Raw genomic sequence first — 21,412 nt, 5'->3', positions numbered from 1 at the left:
ACCTGTAAATGAAGAAAATTTTAGTTTTTAGACAAAAAAAAATCAGACCGAAAACATCTGTTACTCTGCACAATATCAGGAAATAATTACTCTACATCAAAAAATATGTGATATAAAAAATTAAATAGACAGACTAAACCATGGTACAAACACATTACAAACCTCTCTTTTTAGTACTAACTGAAAATGCCTTCATCATAACGCTCTGGTGAATAGAAAACTTGATGGATATAATCTGGTTAATGATTTAAGAGTAGAGAAGACCATGAACTGTAAAATGTTGTCACTTAACCAAGAGACATTCATTATAAATGTAAATGCAGAGGCTCTTACATTTCAATTCAATCAATTGACTAAACAAGCATAGCTGCAAGTTACAGTCATATGATAAAAAAAATCACCATCAAGATTAAATGATAAAAAACTAGACAAAAATGAGTCACAATATTATAGGATATAATCGTGCACAACAAAATAAGTTATAGCTTTTGCCATTATTTAAACAAAAGTATCCATTACTTGCACAGTAATAATTGTGAAAGGCTTTTCGTGTTTCTCAAAGTTCCTTAGCAATTGTAATGAAAAAGATATCCTTATAATTCTTGTCACACAAAATATAGTGTACGTAAATCAACTCACTGTTATCAGTCTCATTGTTGGTTGAAGAGCAACAAGCGTCACATTGAAACTCTGGACTTTTCCATTTCAGCCGTCCACACCCAATATGGATCCCTTGCGAACCACAGTACTTGCACAAAATGAGTTCCCATCTCCTAAAGAAACATAACAAATATAGCACAACTAAACAAAAATACAAAAACCAAATATACTAATTATAAAATCACAATTTCAAACAAAATAAACAATCTACTTTGCTCGATTGTCTCTAGAGATAAGGCAGGGCAAGTCTGGAATACGTTTAATAATTCCAAACATATTCGGCACAATATAATGAAACTTTAGACCAATTTATTTGTCATTTTAACCACTAATTTCACATATTTCATTTGTTTTTACCACGGAGCTAAAGGTCTCTATTAGTCGAAAAGAATAGTAAAAACGGAATTTCAAAATGAATGTTTTGTCAAGAGCTAAACTCACTAAAAGTTTGTAACTTGGATGACATTATGTTGATTATTAATGTATTACGTAATAACAGTATAGGAACTAGTGATGTGTCAAATCCTGAATTTACAGAATCTTCAATAAATATTGACAGGACTTAAAATTTAAATGCGGAGATCAGCCGAATCATTATCGCCTAATTAGCAGTAATTACGAATTATCGCTAAAACATGTTTTAGCAGTACAATCTGTTTTAAAACCCATAAATAGAAAACCTAATTGACAATTTATCATGCTATTGTAAATAATATTTTGCTTGCAGTTAGTGTTTTCTATATTTATGTTCATGCAGGTTTGCACACAGACGACAGCTAATTGGCAAATGCAAATTACCAATTGCTAAAACCTTTTTGTTGTATTTTGTTAATGAAAAATTATAGATGGATAGCTAAACTAACACTTTGTACCCTGGACCCCTAATACATATCACTGTGGCTCCCAAGTGATTTTCCATCCTTTAAAAATTCAGTGTTATTTCAGCAAGTATACAAATATATAATTTTAAAGACGGAGATTTAAACTACAGTCAGCTGCAGCGAATGCGATCAGACCCGTTCGTGGCACAACGAAAAGTATACATGTAAACAAGAAATAAATATTGCCAGAATTTAGAATAATAAAATAACGAGACCCAAATTATACAAGGATGCTTCGGGAGCAATGCATTAACAATTTAGTCGTGCTTTTGTAAATAATATTTCACTTGCAGTTTTTATTATCAAAGTTTGTGTTTGTGCAATGACAAACACCTGCTGTGTCAGTGCACGAATGTTAGCTGCTTGCCAGAAAACAAACAAATCACTGATCTACGTTTATTTCACAATTTTTGAACTCGTACAAATATTTCAACTATAAAATATATTGTTTATGTTTTAATATGTGTTATCTTTTTTTCTATTTTTTGTTCTCTTAGGACAAGAAGCTTATAAATTGCACTGAGTCCTATAAGAACCTTAGCACAGCTTCCGGAGTGACAGGATATTCAGGATGGGTAAGGTTAGGGGGTAGAGTCCGCCTCCTGTCGAGATCCATGAGAAAGAATCTCAAAGTCATGTCCTCCCGGAAGAAGGGGAGGCCAGCTCTGAACCAGCCTCTCCAGTCAAAGCAGGCAGGGGGTGGGACACCTTTGTTGAGGCTAGCAAGAACCTCTGATACTTCGGGAACAAACCCCGCCAACTACAACAGTCATCTCCCGCAGTAGACTAGACCTTTCGAATTGCCCATGAACCCCAGAATCTCGACATTTGCAATTAGTGATGTGCCGCTCCTGGACATCCATAAGGTTGCCCAGATTCAAGTGACACATCGGTTTTTGCTGTGCCCAGTGGTAGGTTCAACTGGAAGGTAAAAACCAACCAGAAGTGAACCTTGCTGGGTAGTTATCATTGCTTTGATTTGTTATGAATGTATTAAACATTTTAAGCTCAAAATACTGTTCCTTAATAATACAAATACATGTCCGTATTATTTTGCAAATTAAAAGGATATATTTAGGAAGCTCCTATTATAATTTATTGGATTAAAGTAAAAGTTAGGGGATATAACTTAGTTCTTCAAATATAGCTATTTCCCTAATACCCCTACAAAATCCCTTTAAAATGGGGTGACATTCTTGGGCTATTATTTATATTATCAGTCAGTCTTTAAAGGTTTAAGAATGGCAGAAATTGGGTTGATGATAAGATTTTTTCAATTGTATTTAGGCTTAAAAAAAGATTAGGATTCAAAACTCGAGAATCAATTTGTAATCGGAATCAAGATTTAAAAATTATGGATTTCCACATCACTAATTCACACCTAAATAAAACATTACCAACACGATTAAGATAAAGATATTTCAGTAACTTTTGGAATGCCATTTTCAGTTACCAGATATTATACAAACAAAAACTGAAAGAGCCAATAATGTACATTCTTTTATAAAGATGATTAATCCTCTTACTTTGGAGGGAGGGTAACTATATCATGAATGCCTGCAAGCAGAACCAACAATCAATACAATAAATCACCAATTAATACAACTCCTTTCTCTGAAGTGTATAGATTATTATTATCACCCCTATTTTGGTACTTAACCGCCCATTACCTCGTTACACCCAACAAGAAATTAACAGAATTTACCAAATTCTCCTGCACACTGATAGACTTACTGCTACATACTCACGTTCCTTGGATGTTGGTTTTCCTACCGTGGGGACAGCTACAACTAGCACTATCGCAGGTGTCGTGGCGTACTAGTAAGTCCTGGTATGCGTGGGGAACACATTCCCAGGAGGCGTCCCTGCAAACATACACACTTAGACCAAACATTGTCTTGTCCTACAGAACAGCCATACTCAGTCGCATCTCTCAATAGTTAATGACATTGTCACATTTTTTTTTTTTTTTTTTTTTTTTTTTTTTTTTAATTACACTCCTTGAATTATTCATGCTTTCATTGTAAAGTATCTTCAATAATCTTTTTGCTCATTTGTATATTTTATATTACAAATTTAATAAAATGTACAGGAATTCTCAAATTTGCTACAGTTGAAATTGTTTGAGTAAAAATAGATATATTCTTCCTTTTTTTTGTAATTCATATTTTTAGTATATTACAACTCATTAAACTAGCTTGATAATCCATTATATTATTTCAAATTAGATTTTTTTTTTAAATACTACTTTCAATATTTCTACTTAGGTTGAAATCACAATATATTAACACAATGGAGTATCAAAGGGACTATCAATCCTTAAAGGTTTCATCTCAACAAGTTCATACCCAAAAAATATTTGATCCGACTTCTGACATAATTTTAACTCCAGCAGATTTATTCCTTTGGTATACCCTAAGTTAACCACCCAGTAAACTTTTATGATCCAATCCGCCTGGTCTGCTTATTCTCATAATTCACTCAACTCCCTGAAGGAAAGAAGAGCCTGTTCTTTTAACGCCCGGTAACCTCGTCCTCCCTGGGAATATCTTCTACATGAAATAAAGAACCCTGATCATCTTATTCGGCTGTTAAATATTACGTATTTGGTTAAATATTCTTTAGTATTCCTAACACCTATAACTTTAACCCATTGCGGATCACTGACGAGCTGGGCTCGTCACGCAGCGGCCGGGCCTAACGGCACGGTGACGAGCTCAGGTCGCAAAAGCGGTCTGCTTTTAAATTTCCCTCCAAGTAGTTCTGTTAATGTCTGATAGATTGGGCGATTGTCTTCACTTGTCTACTAAGTGTGTTTAACAACGGTCTACGTTTAGAGTTTTCAAAAGTTTTATAAATATCCTACAGATCGCAGTTGTATGTCGAAGTTGAAAAATCATTCATATGAGTTTACTCTCTGCTTTTTAGCGCTTCTGATTGGGTGTTTTCCTCAGTTGTTATTATAATACTTTTGAGGTTAGTGACACAACTAAACGACGCAGACGTACATGTTGGTGGGTTTAGTTTAGACAATGGCCCGGATGTTGCATCGATTCGCCCAAGCCGCTTTATTTAGACTATGATTCAGACATCATCCCTGCCACGCCGTAACCTTGCTCGCGTGTTATCGTTCCTACATCACGGATACCCCAGCAGGCCCATGTTCCATCTGAACGAATACCTTCGCAGCTGAATTTTCTAGTATACAATAGCAAGCGATACGATGTGGCACACCATTGCTGTTCGTGCGGCCGTTGACCGTGAATTAATTCGCGCCCGCTGGTGCCCGCGCACCAAAACAATACGATCCGCAATGGGTTAAACCCTCTGTGGTACTGACTTAATTACAGTATAAAACGACAAGTCCACTTCCTTGCATATTAAAAATATGAAATTTGGCAAAATTATAGTTTAGTCTGTGTACCCACCTGAAAAAACACCTGAAAGCTATCATTTCTTCTTTTACATTAACAAATTCAAGGACAACAGGATTTAAAAGTTGAATTCAGAGAAGAGGTTCGTCAGAGACTTAAAAGTTGACCATAGTGTTTTCTTATTCTCTGGATTTTAACAAAGTTTTCACTTTGATGATGTTTTGTGTTTTAATGAATGGAGATATGACAAAAAATAACTGGACCATTTATGTGGGTGGTATTACTAAGTACTTAATTGAGAAAACTTTGATTTGTCTACAAAATTTTACACACTATCTCGAGAGGTATTAAGGTCAATCCACTATTATATATTTAGGAGGTACCTGAAGCAATCATCATGATCAATCATCTAAACAGCTAGGTGTGAGAGTACGCAATGATCAACCGTCTGTGTTTAGAAGAGGGGATGGAGTGGATGATATCTCTACTTTATTATTAGCCATCTACTCCACAGCTAAAGGATGTTTGACTACTTATTACATTCTACAAGCTCTGTTCTAATTGGAATTAGTTATAAATTGTTTTTTAATTGTGTTTAAATCTGTTTACAGAAATAAAAAAGTATATTATTGGAATGTTTGTTTTAAATTTATATACATGATATTAACCAAATGTGTTGCTAGAATAGATTATGAGAAATCATGATTAACCCAAATAGACTCTTTTGTTTAAAGGGTTATTTTTGACGATGGAAGGATTGTGAAGGAAACAGGATTTTTCCGGACATTTGCCATCGTTCAGTGAAACAAGAAAACAGTAACACTACGTTTCGAGATCTGCAATCTGATCTCTTCTTCAGGTAAAGAACTAACCTAACACATAATTATAAACTAGGTTAAAATAAACAAATCTTACTAAAGCGTTGTGGCATGCCTAAGTCAGGAATCACAACCTACATGTTGTTGTCAACTTCACTAACACTAAAGACATGCACTTAATACAAAACTATACAAAACACTAATCATTAAAAACTAAACTACGGAATACAGGTCACAATACGTCTTCACTCGTCTACTAACCACCTACGACTGACCAATGGGCCCTTTCGTTATTATTGGTTCATGCGAGATGAACTTCTTAAAACCATATTGTGACTCCGCATTGGTTTATTACTAATATCCGATCCGTTTGATACTTTTGGTTTTCTCTTTAGTTCATTTTTTAGAATTGTCAACCAAAGCGGCCTAATCTCGACTGATGGTTGACTGATTGGTTGGTCTGCCAATTTAATGTATGTTGCCTCAATTAATTTCCTTTTGAAGAAATGTGGTTCCCGATGTATTATGTGGGCTTCATCCCAATTCATATGATGGTCTTCGGACCAACAATGGTGTGCAATTTTTGACTTTTCTGTGAAACCCTTTCTCGTGTTTTCTTTGTGTTCTTTTATCCTTACGTTTAGTGGTCTTTTTGTCTCGCCTATGTATTCCCTATTGCAGCTACATTTTATACTGTAAACACAGTTTTTGGAATCCTGTGTGCCATTTTTTGGTTTTGTTTTTACGAGACTTTGTCTAAGAGTGTTGTGTGTTTTAAAACGCGGTTCTAATGTTGTACTTTCTACCTACTCTTCTAATTTTCTCCGATAATCCCGGCACATAAGGGATTGACATAAACGCAAATTTATCACAATTCTGTTTTTCTGACTCAGGAATGATTCTTCTGGTTCGTTTGCACTTATTAATTACTAATTGAGGGTATCCATTGCTTCTGAGATCCGATTCAATTTTCTTAAATTCTTCTTTTAGTCCATCTTTATCTGAGCACAAGCTCTTTGCTCTATCAAACAACGAGTAGGCTACTCCTTCTTTGACAGATTTTTGATGGTTGGATTGATAATTTAAATATTTTCCTGTGTGTGTTATCTTTCGAAAAACAGTTGTCTTAAGGACATCCCTATCTCTTAATACACACACATCCAAAAAGGGAAGCTTGTTTTGGACTTCCACTTCCATTGTGAGGCGGATGGAAGGAGAAATACTATTAATGTGATTCAAAAAATTATTTAATTCAATGTCTCCATGAGAAAAAATAACAAAGGTATCATCCACATACCTCCACCAAATCTTCGGTTTGAACTGAGCTGAAGCCAAAGCTTTTCGCTCGAATTCCTCCATAAAGATATTGGCGAAAATAGGAGACAGTGGAGAACCCATTGCCATCCCCTCATCTTGACGGTAAATTTTACCCTCTAACTCAAAATAATTGCATTGAGTGCATAGTTCTAACAGTTCCATAATTACTGGCACGGGAAGTTTAGTTCTATCCTTTAATGTTTGGTCTTCTTTGAGACGTGATTTAATAATTCCGAGAGTTTCTGGAACTGGTACATTTGTAAATAGACTTTCGACATCAAAACTTACCAGTTTGTCAGTTTCAGTCAACTTTAGGGATTTTGACTTCTCTACGAAATCCCTGGAATTTTTGATGAAAGAGTCAGTTTTTCCTACCAATGGCGTTAAGATGTCCAAGAGGACTTTAGACAATTCCCTGCAAGGTGAATCACGAGAACTAATGATGGGCCGAAGAGGGATGGTAGGTTTGTGGATTTTGGGAAGGCCATACATATGGGGGATTTTTGAGTGGTGAGGAGTTAATTTAGATCTAAATTTATCTGAAAAAAATTCTTTATGTTTTCTTGGCAATGGGTTCTCCACTGTCTCCTATTTTCGCCAATATCTTTATGGAGGAATTCGAGCGAAAAGCTTTGGCTTCAGCTCAGTTCAAACCGAAGATTTGGTGGAGGTATGTGGATGATACCTTTGTTATTTTTTCTCATGGAGACATTGAATTAAATAATTTTTTGAATCACATTAATAGTATTTCTCCTTCCATCCGCCTCACAATGGAAGTGGAAGTCCAAAACAAGCTTCCCTTTTTGGATGTGTGTGTATTAAGAGATAGGGATGTCCTTAAGACAACTGTTTTTCGAAAGATAACACACACAGGAAAATATTTAAATTATCAATCCAACCATCAAAAATCTGTCAAAGAAGGAGTAGCCTACTCGTTGTTTGATAGAGAAAAGAGCTTGTGCTCAGATAAAGATGGACTAAAAGAAGAATTTAAGAAAATTGAATCGGATCTCAGAAGCAATGGATACCCTCAATTAGTAATTAATAAGTGCAAACGAACCAGAAGAATCATTCCTGAGTCAGAAAAACAGAATTGTGATAAATTTGCGTTTATGTCAATCCCTTATGTGCCGGGATTATCGGAGAAAATTAGAAGAGTAGGTAGAAAGTATAACATTAGAACCGTGTTTAAAACACACAACACTCTTAGACAAAGTCTCGTAAAAACAAAACCAAAAAATGGCACACAGGATTCCAAAAACTGTGTTTACAGTATAAAATGTAGCTGCAATAGGGAAATACATAGGCGAGACAAAAAGACCACTAAACGTAAGGATAAAAGAACACAAAGAAAACAGGAGAAAGGGTTTCACAGAAAAATCAAAAATTGCACACCATTGTTGGTCCGAAGACCATCATATGAATTGGGATGAAGCCCACATAATACATCGGGAACCACATTTCTTCAAAAGGAAATTAATTGAGGCAACATACATTAAATTGGCAGACCAACCAATCAGTCAACCATCAGTCGAGATTAGGCCGCTTTGGTTGCCAATTCTAAAAAATGAACTAAAGAGAAAACCAAAAGTATTAAACGGATCGGATATTAGTAATAAACCAATGCGGAGTCACAATATGGTTTTAAGAAGTTCATCTCGCATGAACCAATAATAACGAAAGGGCCCATTCCTGTTCCCCTTCCCTTGTATTTCCGCCATCTTGTTTTAGCCAGCCATTGGCTAGTGACGATTGCCATTGGCTAGTCCCTCTGGTCAGTCGTAGGTGGTTAGTAGACGAGTGAAGACGTATTGTGACCTGTATTCCGTAGTTTAGTTTTAATGATTAGTGTTTTGTATAGTTTTGTATTAAGTGCATGTCTTTAGTGTTAGTGAAGTTGACAACAACATGTAGGTTGTGATTCCTGACTTAGGCGTGCCACAACGCTTTAGTAAGATTTGTTTATTTTAACCTAGTTTATAATTATGTGTTAGGTTAGTTCTTTACCTGAAGAAGAGATCAGATTGCAGATCTCGAAACGTAGTGTTACTGTTTTCTTGTTTCACTGAACGATGGCAAATGTCCGGAAAAATCCTGTTTAACCCAAATAGACTGTTTAGCTGATAAAACCCTTAACATTACATATGCATCAAGAAACAACTTAATTCATTTTTCAACATACATATCAATGAATTATTCAATCTAAGTAAGTTTTCTGAAATTTCAAATTTTTCTACACAATAAAGTTTTTGTAAAACGAAAGTTTCCTTATTTATTTTTTTCTAAATGCTGTAAATGATATGTCATGGGTTTTCGTAAACTTAAAGGACATTTTAATATCCTAAAAAATGTCAAAAATCTGCAGTTCACCATTTACTGTCTGATATATTTTGGAAAATTCTAGATTTGTCAGCAAAAGTAAGGATGATGAAGAATGGATACGTTTATTTCCTTCTATTTCACAAAAAATCCGTTTTTAGATTTTCAAGATAAACCACTTAGGCATTATAATACTGCTATTACAAATGTACAAGTTTTATTCTTTGTTTGAAGGCAGTTTTCGACAATTTCAGGATTGTAAAGGAAATAGGATTTTTCTGAATATTTATTGTACTGTGATACAACATATCAGTTAACTTATGCGCGTCACAACGTTCTTGTATCATTTCTTTACTTTAATCTAGATTGTGGTAATGTGTTAGGTTAGTTATCCACCTGAGGAAGAGATCAGATTCTATATCTCGAAATGTAGTCATACTAAGAATTAATCTCCAGATGGATGTGGTTAAAACATTGAAAAGCTGTAGTTTTAATTTAATGAATGTTGATAGCGGATATTCCTGTTGAATGTGTCAATGTGTCTACGGTTAATCAAAACTATATGATCAAGCACATGAAAACAACAAACAGTAAAATAAATAATTAAATAAAAAAACCATAATAAGCATTATAATAAAGCAACTGTATGTAAAACATAAAAACAAAAAGTGATGATGCGTTTGAGTAGTACTGTTCTGTAGTAAAAGCAAACCAAAGAACACAGGTAAACAAACAAGCGTAAACAAACAAATACTAACAAAATTAAATTAAATGTAATGATTAAAATTAATGACTAAACAACTTAAAACTAAATTAAAAGTTCAACACCCCTTGGCAACTTGGCAAAAGAATAAGAATAATACATCTTTTCATGTTACAATATGAAATTTTGATAACTTAATACAGTACATTTCCCTCTATGTATAATCAGTTGGTTTGGCTAACAGATGTTCCAACCTGATTAGGAAGAGATTGAATGACCTGTCACAACCAAGATGACAAGCCAGGACAGGAATATCTATTAAAAGTCCTGCTATAAAATATGAATAACATGGAATAAATAATAACTAACAAACATAAAGCATGCAAATTAATGGATCATTAATTCATTAATGGATCATAAATCATTTTTATTTTTGAGATTTTCTTGGTTGGCACGACTCCTATATTTCTTCTATCAGCTGTTATAACTTACTAAACTTGACAGCTGTTCTTTTCTTATATATTTCTGCCAAAAAAACACCATTTTGTTTCTATTACCAATTTTTTTGCTCATTTTGCTAAAATCTGAGACCAGATTTCTTTGTGTTAGCCATGGACATCATGCCAAGAAAGAGATAAGCTATTGTAACAATGACTGAAAGGGGGTTGCTAGTGAGTGTGGTGTGAGCCACGAAGTTGTGAGCAAGATTGACAATTTGAAAGAGTTCAGGCTCATTTTCCCTACAAGGAGTTGGAAAATTTGGTAAGAAGAGATCAATTGCTGCCAGGGAATGATGTTCCTCTATTGAGACAAAGTAAGATTAATACACCCAAGAAAATGTTTCAACTTCAGAAATATTTGGCAGCCATCAGACCTCAAATTTATGATTCAAAAATCCATTGTCACTAATTGCATAATCATCGACCACTGAAAAAAAAAAACAATTGCTAACTGTAGATTTGAAGGGAAAGTGCTTTGAATGAGCAAGAAAATACAAATATTTGTCTCAATAAGATTGAAATAAATTTTTTTGGTGCAAGCAGTGCGAGTGAGGTCTAGATGATGAGAAGACCTCATGTAAGCATATTGCTTGTTTTGTGAAACACGCCTGAAATAAGATGTTTAAAAACTGTATCCAGATGGTTCAGGTATTTTCCAACAGTATCTACAATCCCGTCACACATCAAAAAATTACGAAGTTCTTCACACAGAACGTATTAAAAGCACAAGATTGCACGGGAAACTTTAGTCAAAGGAAGACAAAATAAAAAAAGACAGGTCTGGGATGACGAATGCAACCAACTGAAAAATGCGTACATCAGTGCTTTAGAAATAGAACAGCGTACAGGCCTAGCAAAACATAAAGCACAAACAGTGGAGAGGAAAAAAAGAGAATATGACTTGAGACTGAAACACCTAAGGCGAGAACAAACTACAGCACACATTAACCAAGCAGAAAATAAATCAAAAGCACTGTGGCAGGCAATAAATAATGAAAGAAAAGCAACTACTAACACAAATTATGATCAGCTAAGTCTTCAGCTAAATGGAAAAAATAACAAAGGACCCACACGAAATAGCAAACTCCACTTAATGTATATTTGCAACAATAGCAGAAAACACACTCCAAACAAAACAGTAGCAACATTAATCCTGCAAACCCTGACCCAGCTCCAGTCACAAATGAGAAATTACAGTTTTACTTAACAACAAGCGAAGAAGTAAAAAAAGCTATAGACTCCTTAAAGCCTAAAAACATCGTCCTGGTATTGATGAAATATCCGCAAAACTAGTTAAAAGATGTAAAGAAGAACTGATAATACCACTAACTAATATAATAAATAAATCCCTACAGCAAGGTATCTTCCCAACTGTTCTGAAGACCGCCAAAATATATCCAAAATATAAAAAAAGGACCACGGAGTGAACCTGGCAGCTACAGGCCAATATCACTCATCCCGACATTCTCCAAAATAATTGAGAAAAATTGTCCTTACCAGACTCCTAAACCATCTCGAACAGCATAATCTACTTACAAACAAACAGCATGGATTCCTTAGGGGTAGGTCAAACAACAACAGCCCTGGTACAGCTGACAGAACACATCATAGACCAACTAGAGGAAGGATGTTCAGTAACTAGTCTGTTCCTTGACTTTAGTAAAGCTTTCGACTGCCTCAATCACGATCAGCTACTACAAAAACTAAGAGCCCTAGGCGTAGGAGGTAAAGAAGCAGATTGGTTTTAAATGCTACCTCAAGGGAAGAAAACAACTGGTAGAAATAAAATTACACCCAAAATTATACAAAACTATAAAATTCAATCAGCAACAACTGAAGTGAGAAGAGGGGTGCCTCAAGGATCCGTGCTCGGGCCGGTGCTCTTCCTCCTCCTCACGAATGATATGCCAAACTGCCTGGATGATGCCTGTTCTACTATAAATGTATGCAGATGACACTGTGCTTACCATCTCTAATAAAGTCAATGAAATGCTCGCAATAAACACGACTGCATGCTTCAAACCAAACTAAACAATACTGCACAATTAATGACCTAGTATTAAATGAAAATAAAACGTACAAATAGTTTTCAGCACAAGAAACAAAATTAACAAACCTAGCACCTCTCCTGGACCTGGAAGTAAGCAATGTGACCCAAATATCTAGGCATCACAATTGACTCGAAATTGTCATGGAAGCCCCACATAGACCAACTAAGTAAGAAAACTCTCCTCAAGTATCTATGTAATTCGCAGAATTAAACAAGTATGTAGCATGGAGGTAGCCAAAGTTGCCTACTTTGCTCTTTTCGAAACGCACCTAAGATACGGAATAGTATCATGGGGGAGGAACACAACAGCGTCCAACATGGGAAAGATTCTTACTCTACAAAAAAGAGCAATTAGATGCCTAGCAGGACTACATCACCAGGAAAGTTGCCGGGAATCTTTTAAACAACTAAAAAATTCTCACAACAATCTCACTCTACATCCGGGAACCATTCTGCATGCAGTCACTTCACAGCAGTTAAGACATCAGGAACTACATCCATATAACACAAGAAATGCCACAAACTTCACCCTGCCCTTACACCGCTTAAGCCTCTCTGAGAAGAAACCCTCATACCAAGGAGCGCTGTTTTTCAAACCACCTGCCCGATCATCTAAGAAACCAGCCACCTCAGTGTTTCGCGAACCAACTAACAAAATGGCTGCAAGAAAGGCCCTACCTATTCAGACTCCGAATTATCTTGAGCACCTGAATCAGTGCAGCGGAAGACAAGAGCTCCCTCTGGACATCAAACTTTTGTATCAACTTTGCATTATATAACTATGACACAAAAACTATTTCCATTGTATAAATTTTACTAACCACAACTTTTGTTTTATGACGCATGTACTATTCTCTATGAATATGTAAATAAAGAAATTGTCTATTGTCTATTGTCTACTCCCTGACTTAAATCCCATTAAAATCTTTGGCCTACCTGCAAAGGAAGATGGATTACACAACAAATGACAGAATGATTTTTTTTACTTTTTAAAAACTGGTTCGGGGATGAAAGGATTGTCCTGGTCAATTTATAGCCTAGATGGGTGAAAATGGTAATAAGACAGTGGCCACACTAACTAGTAAATGTTATTTTGTAACAAATATTCTGCTGTTTATACAAATTGATTTTTTACTTATAAGAATTGCCTTGAATCCACTATTTTTTACAAGTGTGTACTGTCACAGACAGTATTCTTACTTTTTAATCTAACATCAGGACTTTTAACCGTTTCCGACTATCTCCACAATAAACAGGTTGGCCACTCAAATTATTTTAAATTCCAGTTTTTTCAGGTTTCTCTGGTAAAAAACCAACCATTCCCACTGTTTATTTTCAAATTATTGGCTACTGTAATACTACATTCATCAATATTTTTAGTACTACAATTACGGTCTTGAGCCACCATTTATTTTGAACTAATTTGTTTACATTTCTGTGTTTCAATTTTCTTATGTGGCGACAACATTCTGTGGTAGAAAACTATCCAATCTGGAAAAAAGAACACACATACAAACACAACAAACAGCATTTCCGTCCATCATCTCGGCACAGACAATAGTTCGGTTCTGCACATTAGAAGTCTGCGGTGCACCAAACTCTGTGTTTCAGTAGACTACAATATATAGAATTGATATCAGTTCCAACCAATATTTAAACTGGTACAAGATTGTTTCGATTAATTTAAAAAATTGAAAACTAAACTAAATAAATGCTGATCTGAATTTATTAATGTTTTAAAACATTACAAATTGATAAAATATTTTTATAATTTAGAATATTCCTTGAATATAACTTATCATATTATGAAAATAGCTATTGCAAAACATTGCCAAAACAAATACCATAAAATAAAGCTAGCTATAATACTGTCAACTTAACTTGTCCATCTGCAATTACAAAATAACCCAATACATCAGATCCTTGTTTTTTACACAGTATTCATGTAGACCGCATTTTATTGATCTGAGTATTCTAACGTTACCCTGTGTGTTCATGTTTCAATCAATTGTGTATGTTAAAGACCATTATGCAGAATTTAATTTACGAAGCAGTAAACATGTATATAACACCAGAAATAAAAACCTTATTGATGACAAATTTGTACGTCTAAGTAAAACGAAAAGTAATTACATACATATTGGCATAAAGCTTTTTAACAAATTACCTCTAAATGTAAAGCCTTAGTCTGTGAATAGTTTTAAATTAGTTCTTAAGAAATGGTTTTAAAAAAAAAGGTTTTTATAGTTTAGACGAATTCTACAATGTTTCTAGAGATGACATAATATTTTAGGTGTAATATTTATATGTCATAATTTATTCTCATATTTTGTAATTTTTTATTATTTGTTGTATTTATTGATTGTTAATTTTATTAATTGTTATGTTTGTTAATTGTTATATTTGTTCATTGTTATATATTGTTAATTGTTATATTTAGATTAAGACACATTGATAAACAACAAGCTATCTTACATCAAATTTGCACTGAAGTCAAATGTCTACTATTTTATTTTATATCATTGTGCTACCATTTAATTGACTTATGTGACAAAGCCTATTGTAACATATGTTATTTAACGGCAATAAAACGAATTGAATTGAATTGAATATTCAGAGTCCTTTATATCAGATTCTGGCCTTTTTCACATAGAAGTCCAGGATTTGATATATTAAACTCTATTCTTAAATAGTTACAAATAAACTCCTCTGTTTAGCAAAAGGAAACGAAGATAATAAATTAAAGCGATCTATTGAATGTACCATTTATCCCACTTAATTCATTGCTATGGTGGTTAGATTTTCACGACGTAAACCCTTGTAGTAGTTCACTAATACTATTATACTACCCCCCTTTACACCCAAGAACCCACTATGTCCAAATCAGAATAATAAATATTTTATTAATTAAAAAAATAATTATAAAGTTGTTTATTTGGTTTTTTAATAGTAAATAAAGATATAGAAAATATTTTACCTATGTATGAGCCTAAAAAACCAAGAAACAAATTCTGATGCAAAACATATTGAATCTATAACAGTAATACACGTATATTTTTTATTTACTTTTATGCTATGTCATTGTAACAATAACAATAAATCAACAAATAACACTAAACAAGAAAACAATTAAGATAACCACAGTAGAACACTAACCACTAAATATAGACAAACCAGACAAAATTGCTGTTTTTTCTCAGATACATTAGCTGAAAACTGTCTACGGACATCCAAAGTGAAAATTCACAACACTTTTGGAAGAAGATTCTTTTAGCAGCCAGTACCATTACATGATAACTACAATGTATTTTAAGAAATGTGATCCTCGCACTTTATGACTCAATCATGGAATTGCTCCAAAGTAATGCTGAAGCAGTAAAAGGGTTAATTGAATTGTGAGAAGATACGAGTTCCACTTTTCTATACATAAAAAACACTTACTGTTCAGGAATATATATTCCAAACTCCTTCATGGACTGTTGAAATACATCCTTATTATTGCAGAGCGGACATTTTGAAGAAATAACCGGCACTCGTAGCTAATTTCTGAAAATATCAATAAATTATTAAAAGAATTATTTAGCTTAGTACAGTTATTTACTAAATATCCATGTCACAAACACACATAACTTGCTGTGAGTATACATCCACATAAGCGAAAGAAAATATATTAAACTCTTTTTATCAGAAACAAACGTGACCCAGCAGACATTTTTATTTTCAATGATTCGTATACATAATTTAAATGGACTTGTTTGGCGTGGAGGAAGAAACTAGACATTTTATAAATCTTAGATTTTAATGTCGAAGTTTTTTTGTTCTTCATATGTATCTCTATTTCATAAATTTTGGAAACAATCGAGACTTTTTATAATGTATTATTAATTATTTTATTAACAGTATATAAAAACAGTCTGGTGACTTTTGTCAATTCAGTGGTGTGAACTATGAATTTTTGCATAGAGGAAGAATTAATCAATGATGTTTGCATGGAATAATTAAAAACACACTACAGCAGTCTGCACAAAAATAGTCCGATGGTGGCTGTGTGTTAGAATCCTCTCTCAACACCTTGCGCTGAACTAGGTTGCCAGTTTTACTTGTACAGAAAATTACTGATTCATTTCAACACGTGTTGCAATGAACCGTTACATCAGCTGGGGGGGGGGGGGTGGGGGGGGGGGGGGGTGGGGGGGGGGGGGGGTGGGGGGGGGGGGGGGTGGGGGGGGGGGGGGGTGGGGGGGGGGGGGGGTGGGGGGAAAACGGTATTGTTTAATAATTAATTGACTGATTTTAATTAATTTTTTATTTAATATTTTTTTCTCCTTATAAATAAGGATTTATAATTACATCGGTTTTTCAGGTAATAAAAATAAAAATTCCAATATATTTTTAATAATTTGTTAGTACAAAAATCAAAAAATGTTATTAAACTTTTAATGTTTTTGAAACTAAAGTTCTTTCAGAAATAAAAAATGTACGGATTTAAAAATTATTGAATAATTTAAATATCCATACGTTTAGGAAAAGTATCATCAATGTTTTATATACCATGCCCTAAAATGGTTTTTATCGGAGTTTATTTTTTTGTTCACATATTAGACAACCCTTTCAGATACCAAAAGTCTGGTTTTACTGGTTGTCTAGATATAGTTTGGAAAAAGTACCAACCACTTGTTGTACCAAATGTCTAATAAGACAGATGATATGGAAAAATGTTTTGAAAAAGTATATTTAGGGATTTTGTTTATTTAGTATAAATTTGTTCATAAAGATAGCCTGAGATTTGTGTGATTTGTCATTTGTAAAAAGGAATATAGTTTAGTGGAAAAGATTGAATTAGTCGTCAAAAACTATGATCACGTTTTAAACATGCAAATTACATGTGAATTAGTTAAAGTTTTTTAATAAAAAAAACCAATTCTTTCATGTGATTTGTGTTAATATGTATTCCAATTGTGTTCCTTTTATATTTTTATTGTTATATGTAGCAAAAGTTTGAAAAGGTTTGAAACGTTTCAGTACTAAACATATGTTTATTATTGTACTTTTAGCCAGGGACTATAATAAAGTTTTCATGAGTAACTTATTTAATAAAAATAACAACAGCAATTTTAACTTAAACCTTTTGCAAAATTGAACTCCAAAAATAGTTGGGGCACTTTTTGTTAGTAATAAAATAGTTAGCACTTTTTGAATATATCACGTAAAAAAAAAAGGCCGGCACTCAAAGGGTTATTAAAATTATTTTGGCATCAAGATCGTTATTTACACTATAAATGGTTTAATTACTATAATCGTTAATTCGTCACTCTTCTGTAATATGTTTGCGTGGTGTTTTCTGGCGTTTAGTTAATTTTATTTAATTGGGCCGGGGGAACACTTTATACCAATATTTCTCTCTCCTATTACAGTATTTTTTCTTGCGATGCCAACAGCAACTGGGGACACCCTGTAGTGCAGATGCCGAACATTCAGAATCTCTGTAAACACCGGCCCGGTGCAGCTACTATCTCCGCTCCCAGCACCTCCTCAAGAAACATCTCAAGAAAACATCAAGGTAAGTGATTCAGATATAACGTAGCTATGGTGGGAAGGGTCGATTCATTGTGAATGTTGAGTTTAGCTCCAGTTCACTTTCCTGATGCAATCACAGACTTGATTCCTGGAATCTGGAGTTATGTTCGTCTGAAGAGATCCAAAAAAAGTTTGCAACGAAGAAGCTCGAATCGGGGCGAAAAGTTATTCTCTCTGTTTTGATGAGACAATGAGGAATACCTTTACACCGGATTACACTACTATACTTTGTAGGTCTAGATGGCTCTGATACAGAAACGATGTAAGGATTTCATTTTGAGCTTTTTTTACCGACTTTATTTGGATCTCTTCAGATAATTGTACTCCAGATTCCAGGAGTGAAGTCTATGACAGTGTCAGATTACTGACGCTGCACTAAGAGGAAGGTGAACTGGAGCTAAACCCAAAATTCATGTAAATAGTTCATTGTTAATTTTTATATTCGACTTATGATTTGAGGTTGTACCAAGTCTTTCCAGTCATGGAATACCGCTACTACAAATGGAGTTGTTCTGTTGTAATTAAGCGCAATATTAATTTTCTAACATCTCGTCAAGAGCGCTGTGTCATTTTGCGTTTCTCGTATTCGCTTTGGTGCATCGTGAATAAGTCAAAGAACATAATACAGCTATGGTTGGTGGATTTGATTCAGTATGATATTGAGTTTAGCTCTATTTACTTAATGCTTGGTACATGCATCTGAGATCTGATACTGTCACAGTCTTGGCTGCTGAAATCTTGAGTCCGCATCCATCTGAAGGAATCCAGCAAAAGCGAAATAGTAGAGTACCTTTGCTATACCACTTAGTACTTGGTTTTTCTGCTGCTAATGTTTCATTTAAGTTTAACTGTGCTGTGTAGTTTAATGTTTTTCTCTTCTATTGTGCCTCTATAACCAGTGAGTCTATAATGAAGAATCAGTATTTGCAGGTTGGTTCTTTGAAAAAAAATGATCTGGTTCAAGGACTGACCTCCCTGCAGAAGTACGTTAATTTTTGTTGGTGCAACAAAATTATTGGTCTGAAAATATTTTCAGACAGTAAAGGGCTGTTTCTAAAATGATCCTTTCTGATTACTTGAAAAAAGTGAATCCCAATTAGTTCCCACTTTTTCAAAACCCTAACACCAAACGAGGCAATAAATGATCTAATAGTTGTCCCTATTTTATTTTTTGTATGTTCCTCCGGCTTAACTGCATTCTATTATAATATGGGAAATACAGTTATCAGATTATTTAACCGAAATTACTAACGTTTGTGGGTCCAATAATTAAAAATAAGGTGTTCAAGGCTTCTAATTATTATTGTATTGGAACCACATAGATGCCAATATTAACCCTTTGGACGCCAACGTCCGGTTGATCGGACCGTCGAAGTCTAGTCGAAAAACGCCAACGTTCGATCGATCGGACTGCGAGGTCCGGGCGAAAAGCGCCAACGTCCGATTGATCAGCCTGTTCGAGAAAAACATCTTTTAAAAGTTGTATTTTAGAAGTAAATAAGACTATATGTAATCAATTTTGTTCAGTTTAGTGTCCACCCATAGTGTTTCCCTAACCACGACATGTTAGAATTGACGGGGACAAATGTATATTATTTTGTAAATAATAAATTATTTTAGTTGACAAAGATTTTTCTTACTTTTTTGAAGAATATCTATGATATAGACTTATAGTAGTGAGAAGATGCTCTCATTTTAATACTATGTAAGTATGTACAAACGTATTTCCTACTGTAAAATTAATATTCTCGTTATAGTACATTTTTTCTAATATCAACACTAATTAAAAGTATTTTTTGTGAAACTATTTTTCAACTTTCAGTTCTGAATTTTTGTGAGCAGTCTTAGATATAATATCTGTAACGAATAAAAATATCACCGATAAGTAAAAATATTTTTTTTCGTACCGATATTTTGGCCTGAAGTGAAATTTTTATGTAAACAAATGTTTTGGTTAGGCATTACCATATCATAATCAATGTAGTTCCACTCTAAATGCTATTTATAATAACACTATTCGATAGCGCATATAATTTTCTACAAATAAAAAAATAAACATTCAATTAACATAAAAAACTAAGTATAATACAGAGCAAAGTGTAATAGGTTACAAAAACGTCAAAACAGGGCTGGCGGTTTTGGCTAGTGCAGTTGGTTCGGGCGCTAGCGTGATGGGTTTAGGGGCGGCAGCCTTGGGCGTTGGCGTCCAAAGGGTTAAGATCTGGATATCAGTCAAAGGGCTTCTGCAATTTCCAGAAAAGTTTCTATTTTCACTGTTCATAATGTAATCAAACGTTACTAGTCCTAGATTATTAAGAAAGGGCTTAATTACAATTCAAATTTTGTTTTATATCCATAATAAAAAATCATGCAAGAATTATCGGAAGATTGTTTTGTTAACAAAAGATTAATGTTTGTATATTTGCATTATTTCGGGCGATGTTGACAGACGTTGGGCAATAAGACTTGGGTTTGTTACCTTAAACTTTCTCTTATACATTTTACCCAAATTTGAAATTCCAAGATTAATGTTGAAAGGTTTGTGGCTAAAACAGTAGAGCTCTTGAGTTTAGCTCCAGTTCATCTTCCTCTTAATGCAGCATCTGGAATCTGATGGTGTTACAGAGTTGACTCCTGGAATCTGAAGCCATGTTCGTCCGAAGAGATGCAAAACACCATCTGTTTTCCAGATGCCAGCATTAAGAGGAAAGTGACCTGGAGCAAATCTCAACGTTCATATTAAATCAGCCCACCCACCATGGCTACGTTGTGTAGTAAAGTTCTTATTCTATGTTTTCTCTGTAAGTTTTTAAAAAACAGGTACGTTGTAGATGGTGATTATTTCATATTCCCTACTATCCTTCGCCATTTTTGGCATTTCACAAGAAACATTTTTTTAGTTGGATTATTTGTATTAAAGATCAAATTAACCCTTTCCGGGCCAGGCGGCAATATATTGCCGCCATAGATCGCGTCTGAAAAGTGCCAGGCGGCAATATATAGTCGCCTTCATATTCGTCGTTTTCTTAAATAAATACGACGTCAAATGATTAAAGTTTATTTTTTATGTTTTTTTTTATTCCCTGGTATATTTGTAGATAATTAATATGAATATCATTTTATTTTGGAGGTCTATGCATTTTTATTTCGTAATAATTGTCACGTGACATTATCAGCTGACTCGATCTATTGTTGTTAATTCTTTATGCTTTA

The 21,412-nt window shown here is 34.1% G+C and overlaps 1 protein-coding gene across 2 annotated transcripts in view; it reads right to left on the bottom strand.

Moving 5' to 3' along the window:
* Positions 1-16,171, bottom strand: part of LOC124360826 — a 46,506-nt gene extending 30,335 nt beyond the window's left edge. Inside the window, exons 1-3 of one of the 2 annotated variants that reach the window (XR_006922280.1) lie at positions 16,064-16,171; positions 3,290-3,421; positions 640-773 (exon numbers count right to left, since the gene is read on the bottom strand). The gene's annotated coding sequence lies outside the window, so the exon portion shown is untranslated. The remainder of the gene's footprint in view (positions 1-639; positions 774-3,289; positions 3,422-16,063) is intronic. The other variant, XR_006922281.1, reaches the window with a different exon arrangement.
* Positions 16,172-21,412: the final 5,241 nt, after the last annotated feature.

Source organism: Homalodisca vitripennis, chromosome 4 (genome assembly GCF_021130785.1).
Source record: "Homalodisca vitripennis isolate AUS2020 chromosome 4, UT_GWSS_2.1, whole genome shotgun sequence".
Lineage (NCBI taxonomy): Eukaryota > Metazoa > Arthropoda > Insecta > Hemiptera > Cicadellidae > Homalodisca > Homalodisca vitripennis.
This window is presented reverse-complemented; position numbering and strand designations above follow the sequence as displayed.